This window comes from Notothenia rossii (assembly GCF_949606895.1).
Source record: "Notothenia rossii genome assembly, contig: scaffold_184, whole genome shotgun sequence".
In the NCBI taxonomy this organism is placed as follows: Eukaryota; Metazoa; Chordata; class Actinopteri; order Perciformes; family Nototheniidae; genus Notothenia; species Notothenia rossii.
Window position 1 is genome coordinate 10,272 of NW_027639777.1, and position 22,229 is coordinate 32,500.

A 22,229-nucleotide genomic window follows, 5' to 3' on the forward strand; every position below is an offset into this window, starting at 1 on the left:
TTTTCCTCCTGACCTATTGTTCGACCCTGCTCTGGGCGAGACTGGACGTAAGGAAATGGGCCATACACAGATACCGCCAAAGCGGCAAGGGGAGGGCATTCGTTGGTAACCACCCTCTACCCCTCCCTGTGTCTGTTCTTCAAGCTTAATTACTCTGTCTACTACACTTGACACACTTATGACCCAGTCATGATGCTAAGCTAGGGCATGAGCCGACACGTCTCTAGCGCGCGTGCCTTTACTTGGATCTCTATATAGCCATGAAGTCGTCGGGCGACATGGTGAGATCTAAGGACCTGTTGAAAAACAGACAAAAATGATTGATAGCCAGAACCTGGAGAAACGGGGGACGTGCTCCGAAACTAAGTATGATTGGCTGAGTCGCTCGTTTTCTTTCCCACCACAGATCAATCAATTGGTTTCCATTGGATTTAGTGATTAGTGGTCTATTATCGTGGAGCCCTTATACACTAAACCTAACCCTAATTTATAATCTTACCCTTCAATCTGAACCCTAATATTAACCATTTGGGGTCAGATGTCTAACCCTAACCCTAATTTATAATCTTACCCTTTCATCTGAACCCTAATCTTAACCATTTGGGGTCATATGTCTAAACCTAACCCTAATTTATAATCCTACCCTTCAATCTGAACCCTAATCTTAACCATTTGGGGTCATATGTCTAAACCTAACCCTAGTTTACAATCTTACCCTTCAATCTGAACCCTAATCTTAACCATTTGGGGTCAGATGTCTAACCCTAACCCTAATTTATAATCTTACCCTTTCATCTGAACCCTAATCTTAACCATTTGGGGTCATATGTCTAAACCTAACCCTAATTTATAATCTTACCCTTCAATCTGAACCCTAATCTTAACCATTTGGGAACAGATGTCTAACCTTAACCCTAATTTATAATCTTACTCGTTAATCTGAACCCTAATCTTAACCATTTGGGGTCATATGTCTAACCCTAACCCTAATTTACAATCCTACCCTTTAATCTGAACCCTAATCTTAACCATTTGGGGTCATATGTCTAACCCTAACCCTAATTTATAATCTTACCCTATAACCTGAACCCTAATCTTAACCATTTGGGGTCAGATGTCTAACCCTAACCCTAATTTACAATCTTACCCTTTAATCTGAACCCTAATCTTAACCATTTAGGGTCATATGTCTAACCCTAACCCTAATTTATATTCTTACCCTATAATCTGAACCCTAATCTTAACCATTTGGGGTCAGATGTCTAAACCTAACCCTAATTTATAATCCTACCCTTCAATCTGAACCCTAATCTTAACCATTTGGGGTCATATATCTAACCCTAACCCTAACCCTAACCGAAGGATGGGAATGATTTCTGACCAAATAGGACAAAATAATAAGGCACAGTATTATCTTTAGATTATACCTTAATTACTTATGAGTGTACCTTTTTAACTTTGCCCTTAGTCGGACCGCGAAACTTTGTGGTTAGACTGAGAGTAGAAGAGGTCAACTGACCAATTCTACTGAGTGAAGGCGTTTAAACATCCGCTTATATTCACTCTTAAAATAGGAAAGGGGTTGAGAACACAATAGAAATGATATCTGGATTTAATTTAATATATACCACTCTAACTTTACTCTTAAATAGATAAATACATTTTGGGTACAATGAGTTTAAAAATAAAATAATATAGATATATAAAAAATATTTTTAATATAAGTCTGAACGGATTTATAAGGATTTTTTATTATAATACACTGTATATTATAATTGACTTGCAGTTCATGGAGTAACCACTATGAGTGCTAAGGGTCATGTTACCTTCAATTCCGCCGGATCTAACGTCACTTCCGGTTGGCGGCAATATTATTATTGCCTTGCAGTTCATGGAGTAACCACTATGAGTGCTAAGGGTCATGTTACCTTTAATTCCGCCGGATCTAACGTCACTTCCGGTGGGCGGCAATACCACTTCCGGGCTAGTAATTACATGTGGCGGCGGCTGAGAGAGCATGTGTGTTAAGATTCTACTAAAATCCTCTGACATCCATATGAAATACTGGTCTTTCAACATCGAGAGTGAGTACGTGTGATTATTAACATGTTAGAGACCAGATATCAGGGTCCATTTGTAGAAGAATAATTTTTAAATACTTACATAAATAAATAATTTCAATCTACATTTCACAAGATGGCTGACTCTAATCATCTTTACTAATTCTCTCTGGCAATGAGAACCATTCTATTTTCAATTAAATTTAGAGTTTAACACTATTGGGCTGTGAGTGTGTGGGTGTGTTTGTGTATATTTGAGCTTTTTCAATTAGATTTAAAGTTAAATTCAGGCCTCTCAGGTGGGTAAAAGGGAGGTGGATTTATCTTTGATTAGACAGCACCCCATGGCTGTTCATAATTGATTTAATCCGGTTTCCTCCATTTTTGACAGGTCCTGTTTTAACTACTTGTGTCTGTGTGTCCCTCTGTGTTAGCTATTTCAATTAGATTTAAAGTTAAGTTCAGGCCTCTCAGGTGGATAAAGGGAGGTGGATTTGCCTTTGATTAGACAGCACCCCATGGCTGTTCATAATTGATTTAATCCGGTTTCCCCCATTGTTGACAGGTCCTGTTTTAACTATTGGTGTCTGTGTGTCTCTCTCTCTCTCTCTCCCTCTATGTGTACCCACCTCAAAGCTCACTGACCTGACCTACCTACCTGTCCTTTTCCCCAAGTTGGGACCGTTTAGAAAATAACACAACACCGGGGACTTGATCATCCCCGGCTGGGGCCACCCTGGTTTGAGAGTGTCTGGTGATAATGGCCGAAACACTCGATGATCTCTGGGTCCATCACTGAGGATGTGTTCAAAACAAGTATAAAGGACTAGTTTGTTCCCCAAAAAACCTCTTTTTTTGAGAACAAACAACTACTGACTATCTGTCACCATAACCTCTTTTCCCAAATGAAAAGGAGGTGCACTTGCACTACCAGCTGCCGCCACTAGATGGAGACAGGAGACCACAAATGGAGGACTGGCTGACAGGAGAGGTATATGCACCACTCTGGCCTTTTGCCTAATCCTAAATTACTTCTCCATAAAAGGTTATTTTACTCTCAACTCCAACAATTTAAATTAACTTTAGGTACACTCTTACCCTTAGTCAGTTTAATTAAAATATTTTACTCTTAAATTCCAACAATTAAAATCCACTCCAGGTACACTCTTATCTTTAGTCAGTTTAATTAAAATATTTTACTCTTAAATCTAACTAGTCGGGCCTATATGCCTAATCCTAAAATGACCACTAATCCCAACCACTCTGGCCCTTTGCCTAAACCTAAACCACATCCCCCCTCCCCACTTTTTCCTCCTGACCTATTGTTCGACCCTGCTCTGGGCGAGACTGGACGTAAGGAAATGGGCCATACACAGATACCGCCAAAGCGGCAAGGGGAGGGCATTCGTTGGTAACCACCCTCTACCCCTCCCTGTGTCTGTTCTTCAAGCTTAATTACTCTGTCTACTACACTTGACACACTTATGACCCAGTCATGATGCTAAGCTAGGGCATGAGCCGACACGTCTCTAGCGCGCGTGCCTTTACTTGGATCTCTATATAGCCATGAAGTCGTCGGGCGACATGGTGAGATCTAAGGACCTGTTGAAAAACAGACAAAAATGATTGATAGCCAGAACCTGGAGAAACGGGGGACGTGCTCCGAAACTAAGTATGATTGGCTGAGTCGCTCGTTTTCTTTCCCACCACAGATCAATCAATTGGTTTCCATTGGATTTAGTGATTAGTGGTCTATTATCGTGGAGCCCTTATACACTAAACCTAACCCTAATTTATAATCTTACCCTTCAATCTGAACCCTAATATTAACCATTTGGGGTCAGATGTCTAACCCTAACCCTAATTTATAATCTTACCCTTTCATCTGAACCCTAATCTTAACCATTTGGGGTCATATGTCTAAACCTAACCCTAATTTATAATCCTACCCTTCAATCTGAACCCTAATCTTAACCATTTGGGGTCATATGTCTAAACCTAACCCTAGTTTACAATCTTACCCTTCAATCTGAACCCTAATCTTAACCATTTGGGGTCAGATGTCTAACCCTAACCCTAATTTATAATCTTACCCTTTCATCTGAACCCTAATCTTAACCATTTGGGGTCATATGTCTAAACCTAACCCTAATTTATAATCTTACCCTTCAATCTGAACCCTAATCTTAACCATTTGGGAACAGATGTCTAACCTTAACCCTAATTTATAATCTTACTCGTTAATCTGAACCCTAATCTTAACCATTTGGGGTCATATGTCTAACCCTAACCCTAATTTACAATCCTACCCTTTAATCTGAACCCTAATCTTAACCATTTGGGGTCATATGTCTAACCCTAACCCTAATTTATAATCTTACCCTATAACCTGAACCCTAATCTTAACCATTTGGGGTCAGATGTCTAACCCTAACCCTAATTTACAATCTTACCCTTTAATCTGAACCCTAATCTTAACCATTTAGGGTCATATGTCTAACCCTAACCCTAATTTATATTCTTACCCTATAATCTGAACCCTAATCTTAACCATTTGGGGTCAGATGTCTAAACCTAACCCTAATTTATAATCCTACCCTTCAATCTGAACCCTAATCTTAACCATTTGGGGTCATATATCTAACCCTAACCCTAACCCTAACCGAAGGATGGGAATGATTTCTGACCAAATAGGACAAAATAATAAGGCACAGTATTATCTTTAGATTATACCTTAATTACTTATGAGTGTACCTTTTTAACTTTGCCCTTAGTCGGACCGCGAAACTTTGTGGTTAGACTGAGAGTAGAAGAGGTCAACTGACCAATTCTACTGAGTGAAGGCGTTTAAACATCCGCTTATATTCACTCTTAAAATAGGAAAGGGGTTGAGAACACAATAGAAATGATATCTGGATTTAATTTAATATATACCACTCTAACTTTACTCTTAAATAGATAAATACATTTTGGGTACAATGAGTTTAAAAATAAAATAATATAGATATATAAAAAATATTTTTAATATAAGTCTGAACGGATTTATAAGGATTTTTTATTATAATACACTGTATATTATAATTGACTTGCAGTTCATGGAGTAACCACTATGAGTGCTAAGGGTCATGTTACCTTCAATTCCGCCGGATCTAACGTCACTTCCGGTTGGCGGCAATATTATTATTGCCTTGCAGTTCATGGAGTAACCACTATGAGTGCTAAGGGTCATGTTACCTTTAATTCCGCCGGATCTAACGTCACTTCCGGTGGGCGGCAATACCACTTCCGGGCTAGTAATTACATGTGGCGGCGGCTGAGAGAGCATGTGTGTTAAGATTCTACTAAAATCCTCTGACATCCATATGAAATACTGGTCTTTCAACATCGAGAGTGAGTACGTGTGATTATTAACATGTTAGAGACCAGATATCAGGGTCCATTTGTAGAAGAATAATTTTTAAATACTTACATAAATAAATAATTTCAATCTACATTTCACAAGATGGCTGACTCTAATCATCTTTACTAATTCTCTCTGGCAATGAGAACCATTCTATTTTCAATTAAATTTAGAGTTTAACACTATTGGGCTGTGAGTGTGTGGGTGTGTTTGTGTATATTTGAGCTTTTTCAATTAGATTTAAAGTTAAATTCAGGCCTCTCAGGTGGGTAAAAGGGAGGTGGATTTATCTTTGATTAGACAGCACCCCATGGCTGTTCATAATTGATTTAATCCGGTTTCCTCCATTTTTGACAGGTCCTGTTTTAACTACTTGTGTCTGTGTGTCCCTCTGTGTTAGCTATTTCAATTAGATTTAAAGTTAAGTTCAGGCCTCTCAGGTGGATAAAGGGAGGTGGATTTGCCTTTGATTAGACAGCACCCCATGGCTGTTCATAATTGATTTAATCCGGTTTCCCCCATTGTTGACAGGTCCTGTTTTAACTATTGGTGTCTGTGTGTCTCTCTCTCTCTCTCTCCCTCTATGTGTACCCACCTCAAAGCTCACTGACCTGACCTACCTACCTGTCCTTTTCCCCAAGTTGGGACCGTTTAGAAAATAACACAACACCGGGGACTTGATCATCCCCGGCTGGGGCCACCCTGGTTTGAGAGTGTCTGGTGATAATGGCCGAAACACTCGATGATCTCTGGGTCCATCACTGAGGATGTGTTCAAAACAAGTATAAAGGACTAGTTTGTTCCCCAAAAAACCTCTTTTTTTGAGAACAAACAACTACTGACTATCTGTCACCATAACCTCTTTTCCCAAATGAAAAGGAGGTGCACTTGCACTACCAGCTGCCGCCACTAGATGGAGACAGGAGACCACAAATGGAGGACTGGCTGACAGGAGAGGTATATGCACCACTCTGGCCTTTTGCCTAATCCTAAATTACTTCTCCATAAAAGGTTATTTTACTCTCAACTCCAACAATTTAAATTAACTTTAGGTACACTCTTACCCTTAGTCAGTTTAATTAAAATATTTTACTCTTAAATTCCAACAATTAAAATCCACTCCAGGTACACTCTTATCTTTAGTCAGTTTAATTAAAATATTTTACTCTTAAATCTAACTAGTCGGGCCTATATGCCTAATCCTAAAATGACCACTAATCCCAACCACTCTGGCCCTTTGCCTAAACCTAAACCACATCCCCCCTCCCCACTTTTTCCTCCTGACCTATTGTTCGACCCTGCTCTGGGCGAGACTGGACGTAAGGAAATGGGCCATACACAGATACCGCCAAAGCGGCAAGGGGAGGGCATTCGTTGGTAACCACCCTCTACCCCTCCCTGTGTCTGTTCTTCAAGCTTAATTACTCTGTCTACTACACTTGACACACTTATGACCCAGTCATGATGCTAAGCTAGGGCATGAGCCGACACGTCTCTAGCGCGCGTGCCTTTACTTGGATCTCTATATAGCCATGAAGTCGTCGGGCGACATGGTGAGATCTAAGGACCTGTTGAAAAACAGACAAAAATGATTGATAGCCAGAACCTGGAGAAACGGGGGACGTGCTCCGAAACTAAGTATGATTGGCTGAGTCGCTCGTTTTCTTTCCCACCACAGATCAATCAATTGGTTTCCATTGGATTTAGTGATTAGTGGTCTATTATCGTGGAGCCCTTATACACTAAACCTAACCCTAATTTATAATCTTACCCTTCAATCTGAACCCTAATATTAACCATTTGGGGTCAGATGTCTAACCCTAACCCTAATTTATAATCTTACCCTTTCATCTGAACCCTAATCTTAACCATTTGGGGTCATATGTCTAAACCTAACCCTAATTTATAATCCTACCCTTCAATCTGAACCCTAATCTTAACCATTTGGGGTCATATGTCTAAACCTAACCCTAGTTTACAATCTTACCCTTCAATCTGAACCCTAATCTTAACCATTTGGGGTCAGATGTCTAACCCTAACCCTAATTTATAATCTTACCCTTTCATCTGAACCCTAATCTTAACCATTTGGGGTCATATGTCTAAACCTAACCCTAATTTATAATCTTACCCTTCAATCTGAACCCTAATCTTAACCATTTGGGAACAGATGTCTAACCTTAACCCTAATTTATAATCTTACTCGTTAATCTGAACCCTAATCTTAACCATTTGGGGTCATATGTCTAACCCTAACCCTAATTTACAATCCTACCCTTTAATCTGAACCCTAATCTTAACCATTTGGGGTCATATGTCTAACCCTAACCCTAATTTATAATCTTACCCTATAACCTGAACCCTAATCTTAACCATTTGGGGTCAGATGTCTAACCCTAACCCTAATTTACAATCTTACCCTTTAATCTGAACCCTAATCTTAACCATTTAGGGTCATATGTCTAACCCTAACCCTAATTTATATTCTTACCCTATAATCTGAACCCTAATCTTAACCATTTGGGGTCAGATGTCTAAACCTAACCCTAATTTATAATCCTACCCTTCAATCTGAACCCTAATCTTAACCATTTGGGGTCATATATCTAACCCTAACCCTAACCCTAACCGAAGGATGGGAATGATTTCTGACCAAATAGGACAAAATAATAAGGCACAGTATTATCTTTAGATTATACCTTAATTACTTATGAGTGTACCTTTTTAACTTTGCCCTTAGTCGGACCGCGAAACTTTGTGGTTAGACTGAGAGTAGAAGAGGTCAACTGACCAATTCTACTGAGTGAAGGCGTTTAAACATCCGCTTATATTCACTCTTAAAATAGGAAAGGGGTTGAGAACACAATAGAAATGATATCTGGATTTAATTTAATATATACCACTCTAACTTTACTCTTAAATAGATAAATACATTTTGGGTACAATGAGTTTAAAAATAAAATAATATAGATATATAAAAAATATTTTTAATATAAGTCTGAACGGATTTATAAGGATTTTTTATTATAATACACTGTATATTATAATTGACTTGCAGTTCATGGAGTAACCACTATGAGTGCTAAGGGTCATGTTACCTTCAATTCCGCCGGATCTAACGTCACTTCCGGTTGGCGGCAATATTATTATTGCCTTGCAGTTCATGGAGTAACCACTATGAGTGCTAAGGGTCATGTTACCTTTAATTCCGCCGGATCTAACGTCACTTCCGGTGGGCGGCAATACCACTTCCGGGCTAGTAATTACATGTGGCGGCGGCTGAGAGAGCATGTGTGTTAAGATTCTACTAAAATCCTCTGACATCCATATGAAATACTGGTCTTTCAACATCGAGAGTGAGTACGTGTGATTATTAACATGTTAGAGACCAGATATCAGGGTCCATTTGTGTAAAAATAAATTTTAAATACTTACATAAATAAATAATTTCCATATACACTTCACAAGATGGCTGACTCTAATCATCTTTACTAATTCTCTCTGGCAATGAGAACCATTCTATTTTCAATTAGATTTAAATTTTAACACTATTGGGCTGTGAGTGTGTGGGTGTGTTTGTGTATATTTGAGCTTTTTCAATTAGATTTAAAGTTTAATTCAGGCCTCTCAGGTGGATATAAGGAGGGTGGATTTATCTTTGATTAGACAGCACCCCATGGCTGTTCATAATTGATTTAATCCGGTTTCCTCCATTTTTGACAGGTCCTGTTTTGGCTATTTGTGTCTGTGTGTCCCTCTGTGTTAGCTATTTCAATTAGATTTAAAGTTAAGTTCAGGCCTCTCAGGTGGATAAAGGGAGGTGGATTTGCCTTTGATTAGACAGCACCCCATGGCTGTTCATAATTGATTTAATCCGGTTTCCCCCATTGTTGACAGGTCCTGTTTTAACTATTGGTGTCTGTGTGTCTCTCTCTCTCTCTCTCTCTCTCTCTCTCTCTCTCTCTCTCTCTCGCTCTATGTGTACCCACCTCAAAGCTCACTGACCTGACCTACCTACCTGTCCTTTTCCCCAAGTTGGGACCGTTTAGAAAATAACACAACACCGGGGACTTGATCATCCCCGGCTGGGGCCACCCTGGTTTGAGAGTGTCTGGTGATAATGGCCGAAACACTCGATGATCTCTGGGTCCATCACTGAGGATGTGTTCAAAACAAGTATAAAGGACTAGTTTGTTCCCCAAAAAACCTCTTTTTTTGAGAACAAACAACTACTGACTATCTGTCACCATAACCTCTTCTCCCAAGTGAAAAAGAGGTGCACTTGCACTACCAGCTGCCGCCACTAGATGGAGACAGGAGACCACAAATGGAGGACTGGCTGACAGGAGAGGTATATGCACCACTCTGGCCTTTTGCCTAATCCTAAATTACTTCTCCATAAAAGGTTATTTTACTCTCAACTCCAACAATTTAAATTAACTTAAGGTACACTCTTACCCTTAGTCCCAGCTCTAAACTTAACCACTCTGGCCTTTTGCCTAATCCTAAAATCAATATTATTCATAGACTATCTTCCCCTCAGTTTGACCACTAATCCCAACCACTTTGGCTCTTTGCCTAAACCTAAACCACATCCCCCCTCCCCACTTTTTCCTCCTGACCTATTGTTCGACCCTGCTCTGGGCGAGGTTAAACGTAAGGAAATGGGCCATAAGCAGACACCGCCAAAGCGGCAAGGGGAAGGCATTCGTTGGGTAACCACCCTCTACCCTTCCTTGTGTCTGTTCTTCAAGCTTTAATTACTCTGTCTACTACACTTTACACACCTATGACTCAGTCATGATGCTAAGCTAGGGCATGAGCCGACACGTCTCTAGCGCGCGTGCCTCTCCTTGGATCCCTGTATAACCATGAAGTCGTCGGGCGACATGGGGGGATCCGGTGGTCCTTACAAAAACCTAACCCTAACCCTAACCCTAAACCCCTAACCCTAACCCTAACCCTAACCCTAACCCCTAACCCCAACCCCTAACCCCTAACCCCAACCCTAACCCTAACCCTAACCCCTAACCCTAACCCTAACCCTAACCCTAACCCGGGAGAGGTATATGCACCACTCTGGCCTTTTGCCTAATCCTAAATTACTTCTCCATAAAAGGTTATTTTACTCTCAACTCCAACAATTTAAATTAACTTAAGGTACACTCTTACCCTTAGTCCCAGCTCTAAACTTAACCACTCTGGCCTTTTGCCTAATCCTAAATTACTTCTCCATAAAGGGTTATTTTACTCTCAACTCCAACAATTTAAATTTACTTAAGGTACACTCTTACCCTTAGTCCCAGCTCTAAACTTAACCAGTCGGGTCTATATGCCTAATCCTAAAATCAACATTATTCATAGACTATCTTCCCCTCAGTTTGACCACTAATCCCAACCACTTTGGCTCTTTGCCTAAACCTAAACCACATCCCCCCTCCCCACTTTTTCCTCCTGACCTATTGTTCGACCCTGCTCTGGGCGAGGTTAAACGTAAGGAAATGGGCCATAAGCAGACACCGCCAAAGCGGCAAGGGGAAGGCATTCGTTGGGTAACCACCCTCTACCCTTCCTTGTGTCTGTTCTTCAAGCTTAATTACTCTGTCTACTACACTTTACACACCTATGACCCAGTCATGATGCTAAGCTAGGGCATGAGCCGACACGTCCTCGTAGTGCGCGTGCCTTTCCTTGGATCTCTGTATAACCATGAAGTCGTCGGGCGACATGGGGAGATCCGGTGGCCCTTACAAAAACCTAACCCTTATTGTGTACATTGATGTTTGTTTGTAATATTTTTTTCTTTCAAAAATTAATTAGGTATAATTGAATTCTAAGCAGGAAACCGATGGACTGTCCACTAAAAGTAAGGAATGAGTCCTTACCCCAAGTGAAGGAGTTCAAGTATCTCTGGGTCTTGATGGGCTTCGAGCAGGACCACCGCAACAGGCCTAGTCACTGTTCATGATACAGAACAATCCTGTAATACTGCAAACCTGCAAGAGAGGGGACACAAAAACTCCGGGGAGCGATGCCCCGGGGGTTGAATTAGTGATATGTATTAATGAATGTATAGAGAGGAAGTCTAAGTGTAGACCACCCTGGCTTATTTGGAGTGCCCTCAGGGGTAAAAGTAACTTTCTGTCTGTCCATTTGGTCACCCGTGTCTCCAATGTAAAGTCCTAAGATTGTACATTTGGAAAATTAAACTCCCTAACGGGGAGTAAGTGATATGCATTAATGAATGTATACATAGAGAGGAAGTCCAAGCCTATAAGAGCATAAACAAGGGACTGGTCCAAGGTCAGCCCGAGCTAAAGCTGCAAAGAGGACAGAGACCAGCGTTAATACAAGTTGAACACTGTGCACTAACAGAGGATTCCACATCAAACCAGCGCCAAAACTGCCTTCACCACCTCAGACCACCAAAATCACCACGTTGACCACCTCAGCGGCCGTTTGAGGTGGTGAACGCGGTGGTTTTGGCGGTCTCAGGTGGTGAACATGGTTGTTTTGGCGGTCTGAGGTGGTGAAGGCAGTTTTGGCGCCGATTTGATGTAGAAACCTCTGTTAATACAAGTTGAACACCGTGCACCGTGCTGGTCCGTCCCCTTGCAGCTTTAGCTCGGGCTGACGTTGGACAAGCCTCTAGTTTATGCTCCTATAGGCTTAGGCTTCCTCTCTATGTATACATTCATTAATGTGTATCACTAACTCAGCATTAGGGACTTGAATCTTCCAAATGTACAATCCTAGGACTTTACATCGGAGACGCGGGTTCCCAAATGGACAGACAGAAAAGTACCCTCACTTTTGCCCCTGAGTGCACTAAAAATAAGCCAGGATGCTACACCGCCAACACTACCGCGTTCAGCACCTCAAACGACCGCCAAATAAAACGCGTTCAGCACCTCAAACGACCGCCAACACCACCACGTTCACCACCTAATACGACCGCCAAAGAAAACGCGTTCACCATCTCAAACGACCGTAAACACAACCGCCTTCACCAGCTCAAACGACCACCAAAACTACCACGTTCACAAACAACCCCATAACAACCACGTTCAATGCTTCAAACAATGCGTTCAAATCAATCAAACATCAAGTTTTTGCAGAGAAAAAACACACTGCAATTCCAGCAAAGACAATACAAATGACAAAGTTGACTTACATGAAAATGAAGGATCCATGATGATGTCAGACAGTTTCCCTGTCACTCCAAAGACGTTACGATGGGCTTCGAGATGGACCAGGGCAACAGGCTCTGTCACGGTTCATGAACCAAACCCATCCTGTAATACTGCAAACCTGCAAGAGAAGGGACACAAAAACTCCGGGGAGCGATGCCCCGGGGGTTGAGTTAGTGATATGTATTAATGAATGTATAGAGGAAGTCTAAGTGTAGACCACCCTGGCTTGTTTGGAGTGCCCTCAGGGGCAAAAGTAAAGGTAACTTTCTGTCTGTCCATTTGGTCACCCGTGTCTCCAATGTAAAGTCCTAAGATTGTACATTTGGAAAATTAAACTCCCTAACGGGGAGTTAGTGATATGCATTAATGAATGTATACATAGAGAGGAAGTCCAAGCCTATAAGAGCATAAACAAGGGACTGGTCCAAGGTCAGCCCGAGCTAAAGCTGCAAAGAGGACAGAGACCAGCGTTAATACAAGTTGAACACTGTGCACTAACAGAGGATTCCACATCAAACCAGCGCCAAAACTGCCTTCACCACCTCAGACCACCAAAATCACCACGTTGACCACCTCAGCGGTCGTTTGAGGTGGTGAACGCGGTGGTTTTGGCGGTCTCAGGTGGTGAACGTGGTTGTTTTGGCGGTCTGAGGTGGTGAAGGCAGTTTTGGCGCCGATTTGATGTAGAAACCTCTGTTAATACAAGTTGAACACCGTGCACCGTGCTGGTCCGTCCCCTTGCAGCTTTAGCTCGGGCTGACGTTGGACCAGCCTCTAGTTTATGCTCCTATAGGCTTAGGCTTCCTCTCTATGTATACATTCATTAATGTGTATCACTAACTCAGCATTAGGGACTTGAATCTTCCAAATGTACAATCCTAGGACTTTACATCGGAGACGCGGGTTCCCAAATGGTTCCCAAATGGACAGACAGAAAAGTACCCTCACTTTTGCCCCTGAGTGCACTAAAAATAAGCCAGGATGCTACACCGCCAACACTACCGCGTTCAGCACCTCAAACGACCGCCAAATAAAACGCGTTCAGCACCTCAAACGACCGCCAAAGAAACCGCGTTCACCATCTCAAACGACCGTAAACACAACCGCCTTCACCAGCTCAAACGACCGCCAAAACTACCACGTTCACAAACAGCCCCATAACAACCACGTTCAATGCTTCAAACAATGCGTTCAAATCAATCAAACATCAAGTTTTTGCAGAGAAAAAACACACTACAATTCCTGCAAAGACAATACAAATGACAAAGTTGACTTACATGAAAATGAAGGATCCATGATGATGTCAGACAGTTTCCCTGTCACTCCAAAGACGTTACGATGGGCTTCGAGATGGACCAGGGCAACAGGCTCTGTCACGGTTCATGATCCAAACCCATCCTGTAATACTGCAAACCTGCAAGAGAAGGGACACAAAAAATCCGGGGAGCGATGCCCCGGGGGTTGAGTTAGTGATATGTATTAATGAATGTATAGAGGAAGTCTAAGTGTAGACCACCCTGGCTTATTTGGAGTGCCCTCAGGGGCAAAAGTAAAGGTAACTTTCTGTCTGTCCATTTGGTCACCCGTGTCTCCAATGTAAAGTCCTAAGATTGTACATTTGGAAAATTAAACTCCCTAACGGGGAGTTAGTGATATGCATTAATGAATGTATACATAGAGAGGAAGTCCAAGCCTACAAGAGCATAAACAAGGGACTGGTCCAAGGTCAGCCCGAGCTAAAGCTGCAAAGAGGACAGAGACCAGCGTTAATACAAGTTGAACACTGTGCACTAACAGAGGATTCCACATCAAACCAGCGCCAAAACTGCCTTCACCACCTCAGACCACCAAAATCACCACGTTGACCACCTCAGCGGTCGTTTGAGGTGGTGAACGCGGTGGTTTTGGCGGTCTCAGGTGGTGAACGTGGTTGTTTTGGCGGTCTGAGGTGGTGAAGGCAGTTTTGGCGCCGATTTGATGTAGAAACCTCTGTTAATACAAGTTGAACACCGTGCACCGTGCTGGTCCGTCCCCTTGCAGCTTTAGCTCGGGCTGACGTTGGACCAGCCTCTAGTTTATGCTCCTATAGGCTTAGGCTTCCTCTCTATGTATACATTCATTAATGTGTATCACTAACTCAGCATTAGGGACTTGAATCTTCCAAATGTACAATCCTAGGACTTTACATCGGAGACGCGGGTTCCCAAATGGTTCCCAAATGCACAGACAGAAAAGTACCCTCACTTTTGCCCCTGAGTGCACTAAAAATAAGCCAGGATGCTACACCGCCAACACTACCACGTTCAGCACCTCAAACGACCGCCAAATAAAATGCGTTCAGCACCTCAAACGACCGCCAAGACCACCACGTTCACCAACTAATACGACCGCCAAAGAAAACGCGTTCACCATCTCAAACGACCGTAAACACAACCGCCTTCACCAGCTCAAACGACCACCAAAACTACCACGTTCACAAACAACCCCATAACAACCACGTTCAATGCTTCAAACAATGCGTTCAAATCAATCAAACATCAGGTTTTTGCAGAGAAAAAACACACTGCAATTCCTGCAAAGACAATACAAATGACAAAGTTGACTTACATGAAAATGAAGGATCCATGATGATGTCAGACAGTTTCCCTGTCACTCCAAAGACGTTACGATGGGCTTCAAGATGGACCAGGGCAACAGGCTCTGTCACGGTTCATGATCCAAACCCATCCTGTAATACTGCAAACCTGCAAGAGAAGGGACACAAAAACTCCGGGGAGCGATGCCCCGGGGGTTGAGTTAGTGATATGTATTAATGAATGTATAGAGGAAGTCTAAGTGTAGACCAACCTGGCTTGTTTGGAGTGCCCTCAGGGGCAAAAGTAAAGGTAACTTTCTGTCTGTCCATTTGGTCACCCGTGTCTCCAATGTAAAGTCCTAAGATTGTACATTTGGAAAATTAAACTCCCTAACGGGGAGTTAGTGATATGCATTAATGAATGTATACATAGAGAGGAAGTCCAAGCCTACAAGAGCATAAACAAGGGACTAGTCCAAGGTCAGCCCGAGCTGAAGCTGCAAAAAGGACAGAGACCAGCGTTAATACAAGTTGAACACTGTGCACTAACAGAGGATTCCACATCAAACCAGCGCCAAAACTGCCTTCACCACCTCAGACCACCAAAATCACCACGTTGACCACCTCAGCGGTCGTTTGAGGTGGTGAACGCGGTGGTTTTGGCGGTCTCAGGTGGTGAACGTGGTTGTTTTGGCGGTCTGAGGTGGTGAAGGCAGTTTTGGCGCCGATTTGATGTAGAAACCTCTGTTAATACAAGTTGAACACCGTGCACCGTGCTGGTCCGTCCCCTTGCAGCTTTTGCTCGGGCTGACGTTGGACCAGCCTCTAGTTTATGCTCCTATAGGCTTAGGCTTCCTCTCTATGTATACATTCATTAATGTGTATCACTAACTCAGCATTAGGGACTTGAATCTTCCAAATGTACAATCCTAGGACTTTACATCGGAGACGCGGGTTCCCAAATGGTTCCCAAATGCACAGACAGAAAAGTACCCTCACTTTTGCCCCTGAGTGCACTAAAAATAAGCCAGGATGCTACACCGCCAACACTACCACGTTCAGCACCTCAAACGACCGCCAAATAAAATGCGTTCAGCACCTCAAACGACCGCCAAGACCACCACGTTCACCAACTAATACGACCGCCAAAGAAAACGCGTTCACCATCTCAAACGACCGTAAACACAACCGCCTTCACCAGCTCAAACGACCACCAAAACTACCACGTTCACAAACAACCCCATAACAACCACGTTCAATGCTTCAAACAATGCGTTCAAATCAATCAAACATCAGGTTTTTGCAGAGAAAAAACACACTGCAATTCCTGCAAAGACAATACAAATGACAAAGTTGACTTACATGAAAATGAAGGATCCATGATGATGTCAGACAGTTTCCCTGTCACTCCAAAGACGTTACGATGGGCTTCAAGATGGACCAGGGCAACAGGCTCTGTCACGGTTCATGATCCAAACCCATCCTGTAATACTGCAAACCTGCAAGAGAAGGGACACAAAAACTCCGGGGAGCGATGCCCCGGGGGTTGAGTTAGTGATATGTATTAATGAATGTATAGAGGAAGTCTAAGTGTAGACCACCCTGGCTTATTTGGAGTGCCCTCAGGGGCAAAAGTAAAGGTAACTTTCTGTCTGTCCATTTGGTCACCCGTGTCTCCAATGTAAAGTCCTAAGATTGTACATTTGGAAAATTAAACTCCCTAACGGGGAGTTAGTGATATGCATTAATGAATGTATACATAGAGAGGAAGTCCAAGCCTACAAGAGCATAAACAAGGGACTGGTCCAAGGTCAGCCCGAGCTAAAGCTGCAAAGAGGACAGAGACCAGCGTTAATACAAGTTGAACACTGTGCACTAACAGAGGATTCCACATCAAACCAGCGCCAAAACTGCCTTCACCACCTCAGACCACCAAAATCACCACGTTGACCACCTCAGCGGTCGTTTGAGGTGGTGAACGCGGTGGTTTTGGCGGTCTCAGGTGGTGAACGTGGTTGTTTTGGCGGTCTGAGGTGGTGAAGGCAGTTTTGGCGCCGATTTGATGTAGAAACCTCTGTTAATACAAGTTGAACACCGTGCACCGTGCTGGTCCGTCCCCTTGCAGCTTTAGCTCGGGCTGACGTTGGACCAGCCTCTAGTTTATGCTCCTATAGGCTTAGGCTTCCTCTCTATGTATACATTCATTAATGTGTATCACTAACTCAGCATTAGGGACTTGAATCTTCCAAATGTACAATCCTAGGACTTTACATCGGAGACGCGGGTTCCCAAATGCACAGACAGAAAAGTACCCTCACTTTTGCCCCTGAGTGCACTAAAAATAAGCCAGGATGCTACACCGCCAACACTACCGCGTTCAGCACCTCAAACGACCGCCAAATAAAACGCGTTCAGCACCTCAAACGACCGCCAACACCACCACGTTCACCACCTAATACGACCGCCAAAGAAAACGCGTTCACCATCTCAAACGACCGTAAACACAACCGCCTTCACCACCTCAAACGACCGCCAAAACTACCACGTTCACAAACAACCCCATAACAACCACGTTCAATGCTTCAAACAATGCGTTCAAATCAATCAAACATCAAGTTTTGCAGAGAAAAAACACACTGCAATTCCTGCAAAGACAATACAAATGACAAAGTTGACTTACATGAAAATGAAGGATCCATGATGATGTCAGACAGTTTCCCTGTCACTCCAAAGACGTTACGATGGGCTTCGAGATGGACCAGGGCAACAGGCTCTGTCACGGTTCATGATCCAAACCCATCCTGTAATACTGCAAACCTGCAAGAGAAGGGACACAAAAAATCCGGGGAGCGATGCCCCGGGGGTTGAGTTAGTGATATGTATTAATGAATGTATAGAGGAAGTCTAAGTGTAGACCACCCTGGCTTATTTGGAGTGCCCTCAGGGGCAAAAGTAAAGGTAACTTTCTGTCTGTCCATTTGGTCACCCGTGTCTCCAATGTAAAGTCCTAAGATTGTACATTTGGAAAATTAAAGTCCCTAACGGGGAGTAAGTGATATGCATTAATGAATGTATACATAGAGAGGAGGTCCAAGCCTACAAGAGCATAAACAAGGGACTGGTCCAAGGTCAGCCCGAGCTAAAGCTGCAAAGAGGACAGAGACCAGCGTTAATACAAGTTGAACACTGTGCACTAACAGAGGATTCCACATCAAACCAGCGCCAAAACTGCCTTCACCACCTCAGATCACCAAAATCACCACGTTGACCACCTCAGCGGTCGTTTGAGGTGGTGAACGCGGTGGTTTTGGCGGTCTCAGGTGGTGAACGTGGTTGTTTTGGCGGTCTGAGGTGGTGAAGGCAGTTTTGGCACCGATTTGATTTAGAAACCTCTGTTAATACAAGTTGAACACCGTGCACCGTGCTGGTCCGTCCCCTTGCAGCTTTATTCTCGGGCTGACGTTGGACCAGCCTCTAGTTTATGCTCCTATAGGCTTAGGCTTCCTCTCTATGTATACATTCATTAATGTGTATCACTAACTCAGCATTAGGGACTTGAATTTTCAGAATGTACAATCCTAAGACTTTAAATCGGAGACGCGGGTTCCCAAATGGACACACAGAAAAGTACCCTCACTTTTGCCCCTGAGTGCACTAAAAATAAGCCAGGATGCTACAACGCCAACACTACCGCGTTCAGCACCTCAAACGACCGCCAACACCACCACGTTCACCATCTCAAACGACCGCCAAATAAAACGCGTTCACCACCTCAAACGACCGTAAACACAACCGCCTTCACCACCTCAAACGACCGTAAACACAACCGCCTTCGCCACCTCAAACGACCGCCAAAACTACCACGTTCACAAACAACCCCATAACAACCACGTTCAATGCTTCAAACAATGCATTCAAATCAATCAAACATCAACTTTTTGCAGAGAAAAAACACACTGCAATTCCTGCAAAGACAATACAAATGACAAAGTTGACTTACATGAAAATGAAGGATCCATGATGATGTCAGACAGTTTCCCTGTCACTCCAAAGACGTTACGATGGGCTTCGAGATGGACCAGGGCAACAGGCTCTGTCACGGTTCATGATCCAGACCCATCCTGTGATACTGCAAAGGGACACAAAAACTGCGGGAGCGATGCCCCGGGGGTTGAGTTAGTGATATGCATTAATGATTGTATACAGATAGAGGAAGTCCAAGTGTATTGTAAATGGCTACTGCCTGAGATCGAATGCTGTGGTTGTATTAAATGTGCCAACTGCTAGGACTGTCTTAGGGAATACAGCTTTTAGATGCGCAGCTCCGCTAACTTGGAACAGTCTGCAAAAGGAAAGTTGAGCAGTTTGGTTCCATTACATGTTTTTAAAGCAAGGATAGATGCTATCCAATCGGAAACTGTTGGTATCTGTAAATGCTACTAGCTATAGAAACTGTAGTCAATGTAAATATGCCATATGATGTCCTCTTTGTTTTTCTGTCATGTTTGTATTCATGTTGGAACCTACTTGCAGCACGTCACCATTGAAAAAGAGGTCAATGATCTCAATGGGTTTTCACCTGAATAAATAAAGGTTTTGAATTGAATTGTCGACCACCATAAACTAGGGGCTGGTCCAAGGTCTGCCCGAGATATTCCAAAGAGTACATAGACCAGCGTTAATAGTACAAGTTGAACCCCATGCCCAAACAACCGAGGTTTCCACAACAAACAAGCGTCCAAACAATCACATTCAGCACCTCAAAAACAACCGTGCTCGTAGAACGCTTTGAATTAGTGACGTTTTATGGCACTGTTTTATGCTCACCTGCTTACCGGCTCACCTGCTCACCGGCCCGCTGCTCGGTCTAAAGGAAGTGGCGCCTCAGTGTTCGCATTTAAATAGGGAGCATGTAATCAACGCGAACAAGTAACAGCTGACAAACAGATCACGTGACTAATGGGCAACAGCTGACAACAAGCCTTCATTTATAATGTGATATCTAAAAATGAGTCAGCAGATTTAAAACATAGATATTTAAACTACATTTAGGCTGGACAGTGTTCCGGTTGTACGGGGATAAAAATGAAGGTTGTCCAAATTAAATTAAATGCATTGATTGATTGATTGATTGATTGATTGATTGATTGATTCACCAACAGACTGAAGGGCTGCAGTAAACCAGCAGTAAAACATGATCAAATACGAGTCATTAAAACATTTATATCAAAAGTGAGCCTATTAAGGTTTGAAGGAATTAAACCGCTTTCATTTTGTTTTTGTTTTTATTATTATCTTTATTAATATCGAGCATTAGGGACCATGATAAACTCAGAGTCTTATATCAGCTTTAATGGTTTAATTGAAAAATATATTTTAATGTATATTTAAAAAAAACAGCAAAGTGGTACACACACACACACACACCAATATATACAGTATTTATACGTTTGTATAACTCCTCCTCTGTCTCTTTCAGTGGTGATGAAACTGTTAGAGACCATCAGACTGTGTGTGTGTGTGTGTAACATGTACAAATACATGATGATAAACACACACATATATTTAGATATACAGTAAATGTATATGTGTGTGTTGTTACGTTCCCTATTGGGCTAGGGGAACCAAAGGGAAATAACACGACCAGAGTGGAATTGGTATAATTATAAGTGGCTTTATTACAGTAGGTGGTAACAAAGACAGGCAAACAGCCTAGAATGAACCAAACGGATGATCTAACCATCAACAAAAAAAGGACTCCAAAAGAGAGTTACAAAGAAACAAAACCTCAAGTTACAAGTGGTAAGAATGGAAATGAGGAAGGCTGCACACACACAGCTGCAGCTGGTCAACAGGTGCTAATCACCTGGGTCTAAGCTAACATGTTACACAAATACTAGCAGCTGGTCAACAGGTGCTAATCACCTGGGTCTAAGCTAACATGTTACACAAATACTAGCAGCTGACCAACAGGTGCTAGTCACCTGGCTCTAAGCTAACATGTTACACAAATACTAGCAGCTGGTCAACAGGTGCTAATCACCTGGCTCTAAGCTAACATGTTACACACTTACTAGCAGCTGGTCAACAGGTGCTAATCACCTGGGTCTAAGCTAACATGTTACACAAATACTAGCAGCTGGTCAACAGGTGCTAATCACCTGGCTCTAAGCTAACATGTTACACAAATACTAGCAGCTGACCAACAGGTGCTAGTCACCTGGCTCTAAGCTAACAATCCAAAGCAAAGTTACACAATATAAGAGGCACAACACACTACTTGCACTCTGCTAAGTATTCTACGGATTACAAGGGAGCTAACAGCATAAACACACGAGTAGAGTATCACGAGGCTAGAGGCATCTGTCTCCCAACACAGAGCCTCCAGAATGATCTCCGTTCCCAGCCTTTGTACTCCTCCCCCGGGAGATGTGCCGGAAGGGGCGGGGATTGGATGACGTCTCATCCAATCACCTCTTCGGATGCAGCGAGGGCGGGACGTCGGAGGAACTGCGCCGCTCATGTGTACACACACACACACAAACAGGTTTAACAGCCTTAACAGCCCCAGGAAGGCAGCGGCTGTAACAGTGTTTATTTGTAATCATCTGTGGGCGGGGAGGGGGGGGAGGGTTAACCGGCTGATCTGCGACACACACACACTTATGGCAAAAAATGATTTTATCTCTCATCAAAGATGGCAGAAAACATGCATTATTGTACTCTGCAGGGGAGTTTGACAGGGTATTACTCAAAAAGTACAAGATAAAAGTACTTGATTGTATTTGTGGTAGTAGTCTAAAAAGTACTGAGTCCAAAAGTACCAATTGTATTGTTGGTAGCAGAAAAAAACATGCATTCTCTTGCGTTAGTGCCACTTTTCGGCAATTACCGTAAAGGCGCTATAAATCGCCCACTCAAAGATGAAGAGCTGCTCATTTGACCAAGCAAACGCGAGAGACGGCTGAGTTGACCGCAGTCGACCGTGTGTGTGTCCGCCG

At 42.8% G+C, this 22,229-nt stretch overlaps 1 protein-coding gene across 6 annotated transcripts in view; it reads right to left on the reverse strand.

Moving 5' to 3' along the window:
• Positions 1 to 9,578: 9,578 nt before the first annotated feature.
• LOC307027416 (uncharacterized protein) overlaps positions 9,579 to 22,229 on the reverse strand; it is a 23,795-nt gene continuing 11,144 nt past the window's right edge. For 3 of the 6 annotated variants that reach the window (XM_079695658.1, XM_079695657.1, XM_079695656.1), the window contains one exon: positions 20,887 to 22,229. This exon is cut by the window's right edge and continues 171 nt beyond it. The gene's annotated coding sequence lies outside the window, so the exon portion shown is untranslated. Of the gene's footprint in view, positions 9,616 to 20,886 lie in introns of those variants that run through there. The other 3 variants (XM_079695659.1, XM_079695661.1, XM_079695660.1) reach the window with 3 other exon arrangements.